This window comes from Lepus europaeus, chromosome 14 (genome assembly GCF_033115175.1).
Source record: "Lepus europaeus isolate LE1 chromosome 14, mLepTim1.pri, whole genome shotgun sequence".
Lineage (NCBI taxonomy): Eukaryota > Metazoa > Chordata > Mammalia > Lagomorpha > Leporidae > Lepus > Lepus europaeus.
In genome coordinates, this window is record NC_084840.1 from 70,474,221 (window position 1) to 70,488,024 (window position 13,804).

General features: G+C 42.1%; 1 protein-coding gene across 8 annotated transcripts in view; it reads right to left on the bottom strand.

Annotated features, from left to right (window-relative positions):
- Window positions 1-13,804, bottom strand: part of CELF2 (CUGBP Elav-like family member 2) — a 599,463-nt gene that overhangs the window by 429,433 nt on the left and 156,226 nt on the right. The window contains exon 1 of one of the 8 annotated variants that reach the window (XM_062210929.1): window positions 9,456-9,581. The exons of the other annotated variants lie outside the window; for them this stretch is intronic. The gene's annotated coding sequence lies outside the window, so the exon portion shown is untranslated. Of the gene's footprint in view, window positions 1-9,455; window positions 9,582-13,804 lie in introns of those variants that run through there. 8 annotated transcript variants of the gene reach the window in all.

Consider the following 13,804-nt stretch of genomic DNA (forward strand, 5'->3'; position numbering starts at 1 on the left):
TAAGAACAGTGAGCACCACAGGGACCCAAGATCCTAGATCCATCCTCATTCTGGTCCCTTCTGAATATTAGACCAATGTGGCCAACAGCAAGTCAGTGACTTGTTTTTGCCTAATTTCCATTGTGCGCCTGGGTGACTTCACCTATAACCAGACAGAGGTTGGGGGGCAATGGAAGGAGAAGCCACTTGCAGCTCACCCTGACTGGTGAGGCCCAAGGCACTGTGCACTGTTGGACTCAGTCACATGGCTCAGCAGGGAATCAAATAGCAAGAGCTTTCTCTATGTGTGGCATTTTTCCTGCTTGAGGGGATGTCTCAGTGTCTTGTCCCATGCCCACTTTTAGCACGTAAAGGAGATTGTGTTTGGTACAGTGAATTATAAGGAGGTGCTGCTGCTTTCTCACAAAATAGTATATTTAGGAGAGCTTCAGGGAGCATGAGTAATGATTCCTTAAGTACCAAAGGGATATGTTGGAAAGTATCTGCTGATATGTGTTAATTTGTGGCATTCCAGTAGACTATGTAGAGCATAGTATATACACTAACAGATGGAGTCGCCGATCCGGCAACTATTTCTGAGCTAGTCACAGACCTGTCCCACCCACCATGGGAACTAACTGAGGTAAAAGTGACTGCTAACTCACTTAGTGACTTGACCCACGGCCTAAGGCAGACCCAAGGATGGACGGGTGACTGGGCAGGTCTCCTGCTTCCCTGAACCACTAGCGAACATTGGGAAGTTAGTGGACCAGATAATCAAAATGCCAGAACTGACTTACCCCGAAGAACCTTTTAGATTACACACAGAAACACATTTTTGAAAAGTTGGAGGCAGTTCATTGTCTAGAGAACTGCTGAGAAAGAATTGTGTAGCAACGGCTCGTTAGAATCTGAGAGCAAAATACAGGGGCTTGGTAGTCATAACAGGAGTTCTCAAGGAGAAGTGTAAGGATTATATATGTGCAGAGACCTTTTCAAAGTTGTATTGAAAACAAGCCTCCTAGCAACGTATTAACCAGAGTGAAATGGGAGGCTGCTATTGGACACGTAGAGAAACCAGAATTTCAGCCTGGGCTCAGCAGTGGCAACACTGAGCTTGTTGAAGTCATCCTCCCCAGCAAGAGAGAGAGCCGGATGGGACTTACTCTTCACCAGTGGATTGAAGGGTCTACCCCAAAGTTGAGGATCCCTCTGGAGACTCAACCTGTACAGCCTCCCCCACCCAGAACAGGACTGAGGATAGAAAGAAAGGAAGCTGAGCAAGATGACACGGAGCTGTGAAGACGGCTTATAGAAAAGATGCTGGATGCTTTTACAGACCTGCACATTTGGGCACTGGCAGAAATGATCACTAACTGTTGGGAAATATACCCAGGAGTTACAGTGTGCCGACTCAGAACCAACTTGGTTTGCCAGCTTGTGAATCCTATTCATCTTAATGTCAAGGTAAAGAAAACCAGACACAGAAGTGCACCTAGAGAAAAACAACAGCAATAACATTTGCTTATTCAACAAGTATGTACTGAGCATTTAGTATATGCTAGGTCCCATTCTAGGCCCTAGGAATATAATAGTAAATACAAGTAATAAAAATCCCTGCCTTAGGGGCATTAATAGTGTAGAGGAAAGATATAAATGGATAAACAAGTAAACCAGCAATCTGTCCAGCAATGAGAAATGCTACTGAATAATAATCACTAACTCATACAGAGAACTTCTACATGTCAGGCAGCAGCATATGTTGTCCTCACTATAGCCTCGAGCCATTGAAGTTGGCCAGCCCAAGGACATGCATCTGGGAAGCAAAAGGGCCAAGGTTCTCTCCAGGAAGTATGATGCCACAGTCTCAGTTAGTTCTATACTGCAGGGAAAGTGAGAAAGAGTGCTGGGGTAGGTTGGGTGGGACTGGTGATATTTAATAGGGGCAGCATGGAAGGTCACACTGAGAAGGTGATATATCAGCAGACTCTGCAAAGAAGTGAGGACAGGAGACAGCAGTCTCTATGCAGCAGAATCATTCGATTGCAGAAGCACCAAAGTAGGAAAGAGAGAGAGAAGAATTAGCACTGCCAGCATGCCTGGTGCAGCTGGAGCTGTATTACTCAGGGGACCAGCAGATGATGAGGTCAGAGACCTCTCTCACCAGATTGCAGAGGGCTTAGCTATGCTTAGAAGGGCTGTGGCTTACATCCTGCTGAGTTTGAGTAAAGGAGGGCATGGTCTGATTTTTACCCTAAAAACATACTTGTTGCTTAGCTTGGGAAGACTAAGAGTAGAAGCAAGGAAATTATAATAATCCAACAACTGCCACTACTGTCCCTGGGCCATGGGGATAGGCAGGAGTCATCCTGACGGGAATCTGTGGTTGTGTCCCTGGACCTGACCGGGGCAGAGTCCTGTGCCCTGTAGACTTACTGGAGAGGATGGGGTAGATTATTGTCACCAAAGAGAAAATGAGTTTCAGTTCTTAGAAACCTCATGCTCAGGAAAAATTAATGATGAATGTTCTTCTTACCTCATTTCACTTATTTTCCCTCTGGGCTCTAATTTATTCTCATGTTTTTCAACTGTTCCTTTCATGGAGATAAGTTGGAACTCTCTAACTCCAGCCCATTGAGGGTAATTTCCAATCCTTTACTTCCTGCCCCACTGCAACTCTGTTGCATGGCTTCCCTCACATATCAGCTCTTCCTCTTGGTTGCCCCATTTGTGATCTCCAATCCCCTTGTTTTAAATCTTGAGTTATAACTCTGAATCTTCCTTTGCTTTTCGCTCTCAAATTCTAATATCTGTAAATTATACCTCTGACATAACTTTTCTTTCCATCCCCCCCCTAAGATCTGTATTCCAATTTGCCCTTCCTTGAGCCAACTCCAGTAACCTCCTAACTGAATCCAATTTTGCTCCTCATCAAATATGATCGTAATCTTAACCTTGCCCAAAGCAGATTGTGCTATTTCCTTTAAAACCCTAACTGTTATGCAGTGACTGGTGAACGAAACACAAATACCCTTCTTCCCCCAAGTGGTCCAGACCTATACTCAGCTTTCTTCCCTTTATGGCCTGTGTATATCTAACACTCCAGAGGCAATTACTTGCAGCTTTTCTAGCGTATTCTATGCCTGTGTGTTCCTACCTCCAGCTTCTACAGAGTCTCTCCTATCTGTTACCAGTTTTCTCTAATACCTTCTTTTTGTAGGCTTTCTTATTCTCCCTAGCTGGAAGTATTTTCTCTTTCTTCTACAATGCCCCATTTCTTGTGTGCATTTGCAGCACAGATTTGTACATTTGTCCTATTATGATACTTTGGACCTTGAAAGCAGAAAGTTGAAGGATTCAAGCGTCTAGCAGGGAGTACACAGCAGGTGCTCGCTTACTCGTGACTTTTGTTACTCTGTAAATGCTGAAAGCTGGGGATCATTCTAGGCACTGAGGATGCAAAGGTAATAAGATAGTGTTTCCGTCTTCAACATGCTTGTTAGGTATTTAACACAACATGAAATGATTTACAAATTTCGGGACTGGTAATCTGACCATCCTCAGTTAAAAATTATGTTTCATGCTACCTTCTTCTCCCATCCTCATAAATCAAGGTAATTACTTGGCAATCTGGCTACGCCTTGTAAGGCAAAAGAGCTGTTCATGTCTTGTGTCAAATGATGAACAGGGAGGGAGAGGAAAAGGGTAAATTACCCTGCCTCCCATCTGTGCCCAATCAGCTCTGAATCTCCAGGAAAAAAAATGCATTCAGGATCACCAAAGAAATATCCTTTCATCTGTGCATCTAAAGGTAGCATTTTGTGCAGTAGGTAAGGGACTGGCTAGCATAAGTGTGTGAGCATATCAGAACCTTGTGTTGATCTTTTATGTTTGAGAGTGAGCGTGTGCACTTCTAATGGATTTAAAGGTTACCCTGCCTTCTCTGTACACACAGCAAGCAGAGCAGGGCTCTCAAGGCCTGACTGTGACACGTGCTGCACGTTTTAGAGATACCCGATGAACTGGAAAACACCATTGCCAGCTCCAGCACAAGTGCAATTCTCATATCTTATCGACCTTTAATGCAACAACATCTAACATACTTAGATTTAAAAATTGTTCTTGCCAGACGAGAGACTCCAAGATGGAGCAAACGAGCAACTTAAGCACTCCCTAAAAACTGAACACTGACAAAACGTGTGTAGTGTCATTGGAGAACTGTAGCAATTAAGAATAATGTAGTTTCTGAAGTGAGACTGCCTAGGTTGGAATGCCAACTGTGCAAGGTACTGGTTATATGACCTCGGGCAAGAATGGAGGTTAAGCAACTTCTCTATGCCTCATCTGTGTCGGCAGACAATAAAAGACCTTACCTTAGAAGTGTTAATGTGAGTATTAATGAATTATTCTTTCTAAGATGCTTAGAATAGTGCCTGGCAACAATCAGCACCCTATACATGTTCACTAAATTAAAAAAAATTTAAACTTCATCTCTTTAAGAAAGCAAAGCAGGACATGTAAATCCATCACATGCCTCACAGTGAAGCCCCCTATAACCTCATCATTAATTGAACTGACCTCTTGATTGCCCAGGATCTACTGAACACGGAAGTTATCTATAGGGAGAAGAGGGGTGCATGTTGTTGTATACAGTACATTTTTATACTTATGACTCCCTTAAACGGAAGGAAAAATCCAAAGTGAGAAAAAAAATCTTTCCCAAAGGATACTTGAATAAACCTGAACAAATGAAAGCTCTGTAGGTAATTTAACCCTCTGGATATAGCGACACCAATTCTACACCATTAATGAGTACCACGTGCACTCCTGTGGGGAGAGAAATTCCCCGAATTGGGCCTCTGCATGCCTTGGTTCCTCCTTTACATGCAGTTTCATCTTTCTGGGGCCTGTATCAATCTCTCCCTGCCTGTATTATCTTCCCATTATGAGCAAGCGGCCATAATGACAGCCACCTGTTTTAATGGCAGAGCCAGGCTGCCATCATTTTCAGCGGAGGGTTGTTAATCTGAGTAACCTTTCCCTTCAGGAATGCCATCCCCACCTTCTTGCAGTTACACGCCAGTTCCAGAGCACCTGTTCCCCTCTAGTTTTAAAAGGTAAATTTCTCCCCAAGGGGGCTCCCCTGCCTACACCCCAATTCCCCACTACACTATCTGTATAAATCTTGCACTTTCAGTCGCTATGGTTTTCTCAATCAAAGCAGCAGGAGAGAAAAGTGGAATATGGAAACATATTGTTTGAGAATGCACATTAACACACTGCACTACCCCAGTCAGACATTTGTCAGCATCATTAACTGCCACCTTCCCTCGGCGTTGATCCTGGAACAGCTGCTGACGCTGCTGACGGGTTCTCTCTGTCACCTTCTCCAGGACATTACGAGTGTGGTACCGACGGGGCTGTGGGGTCTAATGCCAAATTCTGACACTACAGTTGGGCATGTAGATCCACACAGGGAGGTGCTCCTGGAGGGCTGGATACTCTCACTTAGTCCCCAGAGACATTCCTAAGCTTCCCAACACTATATCTAGTTGGCCATGCATGGATTTTGCCAATGTCAAAACTATTCTGGCCAACCCACTTAAGCCCAGGTATTTCTCAGCTTGCTCACAGTCCTAGAGATGCAGCATGGCATAAACTGGAAACCACACAGGCTTCAGTGCAGAGTCTGGCTCCCAGGCATGCAGCTGAAAGACGGCAAGCTAGGCCTGCTTCATGTCTGACAAAAGGCGGAGGGGGGACAGTGACACTGTCAGTGTACAGAGGAGAGCAGGTTCTTAGGGCAGGTTACCTGCTCTCTTTCCTCCCCAGAATACCAAAGTACTGACCACCCTCCAAGGCCCATGCCAAGGCCTGACCATCCTCCAAGGCCCAAGGTTTCTCGGTGAAGCCCTTCCCAGCTAGTGAGCTCTCCTGGCTCTCTTTCCATCTCCAGGATGACTTTCATTCTCTCATCCTCCTCTTCATCTCTGGTCTGTACTGCTGCACACAACTGCTCACCTGGCTGCAAGAGAGCAAGTGCCAAGGCCAGGGGGAGGGGAGAAGCTGTCAGCCGTTGTTCTTTCCGCTCCCATGCTAGGCTCATTAGCAGCATCCTGTGCTTCTGGGCTATTGCCTACCGCTCCAGCTGATTCTTAGGTTGTATGTTTAGGAGAATCCCTGATGCTTCCTGGTGCCGCAAAATTGATCTGCATCCACACATGCCTTTCCTCCTTCTACCCTATTCGCATGGAAGCACTGGCTCTCCTCTGAGGCTAATCCCAACTATGCTCTGGATCCCATGCTTTCTTGCCTCCTTGGCACTTTACCCCATCCCCCTCTTTCTCCTGATTCCTTCCATACATTTAAACATGATTTAGCCTCTCCTATCTTTAACACACATCCTAACTCAATGTCCAATACTTCCCACCAGTTACTACCACCTCCCTCTTGTCCCCCTTGAAGTTGAGCTTCTTGAAAGAATTTTTGGGATTTATTTAATTACAATTCACTTTGAAATCTACTTCACTCTGGCTTCCCTATTACTTCTTGGACCAATGTTTCCTTTGAGGGGGACATCTATTCACCTAATCCTTAATGCAAGTGATTACTATAGAGCTAGTGCAGATCCTCTGTCATTCTCATGCAAAATAATTTACCCATAAAATCTGCTTTTGACCAGAAAAATATATCTATAGTCAAAGGAAGTAGAGTTCAACACAGAACAAAGAAGCAGTCAGTGGTAAATCAAACATTGTGAAAATTCTAAGTAATTCACACAGTGAAGTGTCTACTGGATTTAGCTACACATTAGCAACTTCTGTAATCTTTTGTTGGTAGGGTAAGGATGGAATCTCTAAGTTACCTAAACCCAATAGTGACTCAAAAGGAATTATAAGGCTCAAAGTCCTACACCTACATAGATCCAATACTAGAAGACTCTTGACTTCCAATTAAATATGTGCCTACTATAGACTGTTTCGTTGCATAGTAAATATGGGTTGAGTGAGTGTAGACCACTTCCTTGTTAGGCATGGCTAGCCCACCCTCCAACAGGCAAGTTACAGAGTCAACCCAGAAACGATCAGTCTTGCATAAGAGATACAACTAGGTCTTTTACAGTGTTTTGCCCAGGACTCCTTCTATAACATCCTGATCCTTCCTAATCCAGTACTAGATGGGTTACATGCTCATTTTCTATTATGATTTGATGATAAGAAGTATAAATTTGAATTTCTCCTTCTCCCATCTTGTCCAGGCCCAAGCTCCACATGCCCTTCTTTCAGAGCTCAATCCTTGAGGCGTTCTGCCCCTTACCAGTAGCCATTTGAAAGTGACATGTGTGGGTCTACCCTGGGCCAACCTTTGACAAGAACTCTAGTTCCTTCTCAACCATAATGAGATAAGTTTAAAGAAACAGTTGATTTAATTTTCACATGTTATTGCACCTTTGATTTCTTCTTTACCCTCATGGTATTAATCTACATCACCACATATAATTGAGAATTCCTCCTAGAAAACAGCATTTATTGTAGAAAAATAACTTTATCACATTATGATTTGGAACCATACTTGTATAAACAGCGTCGAACATAGCCCCCATTGACCCCTTCCTCCTGTTATTTGGGCTCTTGTATGTTTCCTGCTTTGATTATGGACTGGATCTCATGATTCTTTTATACTAATGAGAATACAATAACAGTGATGGAATGTCACGGGAATAGGTTGTAAAAAATTGGGATTTCCATATTGCTAGTCCTATGGTTTTGCCTCTCTTGTTCACTACAGTAGAAGTCATCTTCTTTACAGAGAGACCCACAGGGCAAGGAAGTATAATTGTATCAATACATTTAGAAACTAAGGGCTCAGTCCGAGCCCACAAGGAACTGCATTCTTCATACAAGTGGGCTAGAAAGTGGGTCCTTCCACCGCCAAGTTTTCAGATGGGACTGCAGCCCCAGCCAAAATCTGGACTCCAAGTCTTTGAAAGATCTTGAAGCACGAGTCCTCAGCTAGACCATGACATTTCCTGACACAGAGACACCAAAATAACAACTGCTTCATACTTTAGCTAGTTAGATCTTGGGATAATTTGTTATACAAAACAGAAATTCAAGTCAAGAGTAGAAAAGAAGCATACTTAAGACAATTTTCCCTCCCTGAGATCTAAATCAAAATGAAAAAGAAAAACACATTGACAAAATCCAAAGATGATGAGAAACACTGTGTTAATGAAAGTCATTGACTTCGGTTTCTAGGATTCACAGTTAACAAGGAAAATGACACTCCTATCCTTTTCATTCCTACCATCCCAACTGAGCAAATAGGAGACAAGTAGTTGTTGCCTGCTGGGTATCTCTTAGTTGTTTTCTATAGTTGGGCAGATGGAATGTGGGTCTAGGATCCAAATGCAGTGTGTTAGCATTAATGAATTCCCAAAATATCCTCTTTTCCTGGGGTAAATTTCCTTTATAACTACCACCATCGCCAACCAAAAATTAAATCAATAAATCAGTATGAGGAAATTGTCAAGAAGAGAGAGGCATCCTGCGAGAGGAAAGCTAGTGTTTATGGCTTGAATCCCTACCCTCCTCTGGAGCTGGCCTGACACCCGGTTCCAGGGTCATGCCAGGCCTACAGAGGCAGGCAGCATCCAGGCCCTGGGGGTGGGAAAACATTTAGAGGTCTGGGTCCATGGTGGCCCTCGTGTCTTCTGTACCAGTTTCTCTACTCCTCCAGGAAAAATAGCAAGTAATCGCTGCCAGGCTTCTTCTGTTCCTGTTTCTGGCAAGGATTGAGTATTTCTAACTGATTAACCCTTTCCAGACACTTTCAGAATCTGCATGCTTTGTGCTGCCTTCCCCTATGGTGGTGCTTTGTCCAGAGCAACATCACTCAGGAGCAGCAAAGAGGACCAAAGAGCTCCCTGGTGAGAAGTTACAAAGTCGCCATAATCAGAAAGGGATTTTCAATACAAAATGGCCTTTGGAGGCTTTGCATAGAGCTAGAGGATAATTCACTGAATCACGTAGCAATTATGATTGCTACAAAAGTTACAGATGCTCAAAATTAGCAAATAAACCAAACCATACATATTTTTGGAGCAACTTCCTCTCTACAACCCTTTCTGTCCTTACTCCTACCCCCTGTCACACACACAGATATTATACATATAAATACATTCAGATGCTAGGCTGAATAGACAACACTCTCAGATTACATAACTATCTACATAATGAGAACTATCAGAAAAACACAAAGCAATCACATGCTTTATCTAGATATTTCTATGTTTTGTACCACATTAAAAAAAAATCAGTGTGATTTACTGAATTTTGTGCTGCACGTTTAAATATATTAGTGGAATGTAAGCAAAGTCACTTATTTTATACTGAACACCTTGATATATGAAAACACCAGGAAACTTAAGAGATTTTTCCATTTTTGTCTGCATGGTTGACATTGTCTGTTCTCACCTCAAATCCGTACTCCCCGTCCATCTGATTCTGTCTCACATGACCAAGTAGCAAATCAGCTCCCTTGTTCAATGGTCTGAGAATTAGTCTGGAAGATCTTCAAAGATTCACTGATAACTATTAACAGCCTGGAACATTAGGAACTCACATATCCTGAATAATTAGAAATAAACATACTATTAATATTTTTCAAAAATAAGTGAATGTAATATAACCATGGAGGTCAAAAGTTTAAGTTCCCTAAGTGGCATCCTGTAGAGTTGAGGTCACTGAACCACAGAGTTTCCTGTTCTTTCATGCCTACCCTTTCTTTCCCCATGTCCTCACACATAATAAATATGGTAAACATAAAATTTAGATTTTTAACTTGGGGATTGAAATCAGAAGTGCGATGCCATTTTAAAAAACTACCTTTATGGCCGGCGCCGTGGCTCAACAGGCTAATCCTCCGCCTTGCAGCAACAGCACACCGGGTTCTAGTCCCGGTCGGGGCACCGGATTCTGTCCCGCTTGCCCCTCTTCCAGGAGTGCAGTGGAGGATGGCCCAAGTGGTTGGGTCCTGCACCCCATGGGAGACCAGGAGAAGCAACTGGCTCCTGCCTTCGGATCAGCGCGGTGCGCTGGCCGCAGCGCGCCAGCCGCGGCGGCCATTGGAGGGTGAACCAACGGCAAAGGAAGACCTTTCTCTCTGTCTCTCTCTCTCACTGTCCACTCTGCCTGTCAAAAGGTAAAAACAAACAAACAACAACAACAAAAAAACTACCTTTAGTCTTTGATCTGTCTTTGTTACTGGCTGACATGTTGCCAAGGCTGGCTTTTCTAATTCTGTTTGAATCATTCATTTCCCTTCCATCCTCCTTTCCTTTCTCCATTCCTTGAATAAACACCAAGCATCTGCCAGGTACCAGGCACCATAACAGGTGCAGGTAGATACTGTCAATGCCCAGTTTGCTGCTTCTATGCCCTCTGCCTGCTGTGAGCTTTGCCTGAAAGTTCTTCCCTGGGAAGTTCATGGATCCCTGCTTCTTTATCTCTGGGTCACTTCTGCAGTGACAGGGCCGGGGGACAGTGACAGACAGGACCTGATGGATAAATGCCATCACTGTTTTGCCCCTTGGTGGGATGGCATTTCACAGGGTCCCTGCTGGGCCTGATTCTCAGTTGCCCAGGCAGTAATGCATTCATGCACGTGATTTCCTGGCTTTCCTCCCTTCCTGTCTCACATCCTTGGATTTGGATTCTTGTCTCAGGGTCTTCTTTGTGGAAATTCATTGAACCTACAAACTCACAGGGGAGACACAGAAAAGGATCTCTGGATTGTTGTGCAATTTCTAGTTTTTCCCAAGTAATTCAAACAGCAGAGTCCTAAAATAATTCAAATCGAGACTTCATCTAAACTTAAGTTGCCTGGTATGTTTGCAGTGGCATTTTAACATATCCCCAAGCATCACAGAAATCCATAAAGCATCCATTCAAATGAAATCTGAAGGACATAGAAAACACAGGAATACTCGATGAAAGAATTATCGTGCAATGCCTTAAATATAATGCACTAGCATTTTCCATTCTCTAAATTTAAAGATAATCCTTTGGTATTTGGGTCTTTGGACTGACTGTACTGTTCAGCTTTTTGTTAAAACTAAATAACATTTCCTATTCTGCAAAATAGTATAATACTCTGAATCAAGCCAATTCTACTTGGTAAACTTTACTTGAATGCTATTTTTCATCAACATCACATGCCCATTAGAAAACAAAGAACAGCTGGCTTTTCACTAAAGTGATTATTTTTTGTTATTGAATTCTGAATATTCAGCATTACCTATATCTCTGTCTCTTGAGTCATTCCAAATTAGATTGCTATATCCAAGACACCTCAGTTTAGTTTAGTTTAGTAGAGGGGATAAGATGAATGGAAATGGAGGTAAAAGTAGAGAAATAATATTGCTTCTATAACACTTTTCAGTTTCATATGGAATAAACAAAACAAAGAAAATTTTAACATCTGTGCAGTCAATACATATCAGTTTCTGGGAATCAATTTCAAAACCACAGTCAATTCACAGGCATTTTCTCTCTCAGTATATGTACATATGTATGTGTATATGTATACATACATTATATATGCATATATGTTATAAATACTGTCACAGTCCCTGATATAGCATGAGAACATTTGAGAACTCAATTCCTTGACACACATGTAATATTTCACATTTGTAAAATAAAAGCTTTCTGATATAAAAGCTTCTTGTCTCTCCTTCAATTATAGCTCCTGATCATAAACTCAGAACTGAAAGCCAAATCTCGATTGATCTTGTACCCTAAATTCATACTGGCTCAATAACATAATTTGCCTTTATCAAGTTCTTCTCCATCCACAGCTTCCTACAGTGGTTTTATAGTAACTCAGAGTTTGTAAAGAAATTATTCCCACAGTGGCAGTTTCCAAAATGCTTATAGCATCTTCTCAAAAAGTAAATAGAAGCCTGTGATTATAAAGAAAATCAAAAGTATGTCATTGTAAAAATTAAAAGAAAATAAGAAAAGGAGTAGGGATAGTGGGGGTAAGGTAGGGGTAGGGTGGGAAGTCTCATTATGCTCTTAAAACTATATATAGGAAATAAATGATATTTGTTCCATTTATATAAATAAAAGGTAAGAAAAAAGTAAATAGAAAGAAGCCAACCTGATATAAGGTAGAATGACAAGCAGAAGTATTATAATGCTAAAGGTATGGATGTGGGACTTGGAAAGTGATGGGTACCTTTTTCACACAAGATGTGTCTGGCATTCTGTTATAGTCCTTTGCCACTGTAAGATGGTTTGAGGACAACAATCATAAGAAACCTGTAATAGCATACTAGAAATGCAGCATTTCAGGTCTGAAACAGAATATGGTTTTAAAGAAAATTATCAGGTGACTTACTCACACCCCAAACTTTATGAAGCACTGCTCCACCCGATGATATAGTTAACTAACATCAACACTGGTTGCAGCACTTTGCTTTTGGTCAGCTATGAGAAGGAAAAGGCTATGGGGGAAAAGGCTGCAAGTGAAATTCTTGTTCCCAGAGGCAGGTGGGCAGTGGGATAGAAGTTTCCAAAGAAGTGGTGGGAAAACATTACAGAAGGTGGTTAAGTAGATTTCTGCCTCTATTACCCAAAGAAGAGGACCTGCAATGATAACTGTATTCCACCAAATCCAAGGAAATATGCTTTTCCAGCAAGTCCAAATAGTGTGGTCATGAAGACTTGCTTTAGATTTTGGGATTATCACTCTATTCATCTATACAACAAGGAGAAAGCAAGACAAGTTCCATGTGGTTCTAAGGTTCTATAATTCTAGATACAAAAATAACAGGCAGGCAGTATACCCCAGAGAGAACAGTCTCCTCACACTAGAATATATGTACAATTTTTATGCAGATTACTTTGTGATTTCTTCTGGGACAACTCTGAGGTTAAAATATACTTATTGCTCCACAGACAGTAACCATTGCTTTTTCCCCCTTTCCCCCTGAAGGTCTTATCGCTTCTTTTGACCTCACCAGAAGTGAACCACAAGGCACACGGATCACAGAGAAGGAAGGGAGTCCAATGAAAGTGCAGAAGAGGAGAAGAGTGAAGAGTTTAAGAAACCTCTGCAGGGATCAGTGTTGTTAATCCGCTGCAGCTGATTAAGCCACCACTTGCAATGCTGGCATCCCATATGAGCACTGCTTTGAGTTCTGGCTATTCTACTTCCAACCCAACTCCCTTCTAATGCACCTGGGAAACAACTGGAAGATGGCCCAGGTGCTTTGACCTCCACCACCTATAGGGAAGACCTGGATGGAATTTATGGTTCCTGGCTTTGGCCTGCCTAGCCCAAACCTAGCTCTTGTGTCCTTTAGGGGAATACACCAGAAGATAAAAAAAATCTCTTCCTTTCTCTATTTCTCTCTCTACCTTTCAAATAAATAAAATGAATCTGTAAAAAATATATACAAAACACAAAAAGAAATCTCTGCAAAGCCAAATTATGAAAATTCCTGACAATTATTCAGCTTCAATCTTCCTTTCCAGGGTTTAGTTCCTTTTGCAGCATTTCATTTTCAAAGTACAAAGGAAATTGTTGCTTACTATTGCTAGAAACAGGAGCACATTTTTTTAACCTCACATGCATTGAACAGATATTAACAAAAATATTTAAAATCTGTATGGCTAAACAATCCCTGAAATTATATGCCATAATACTCACCAGGTTGCCCCTTTGTAACCTAATTTCTCTTACCTGTTATAACTCAAGTTTTCCCAAAGCACCCCTTAACTAACTAACCTCTGCTCTTTTCTAAGAAATACTAATT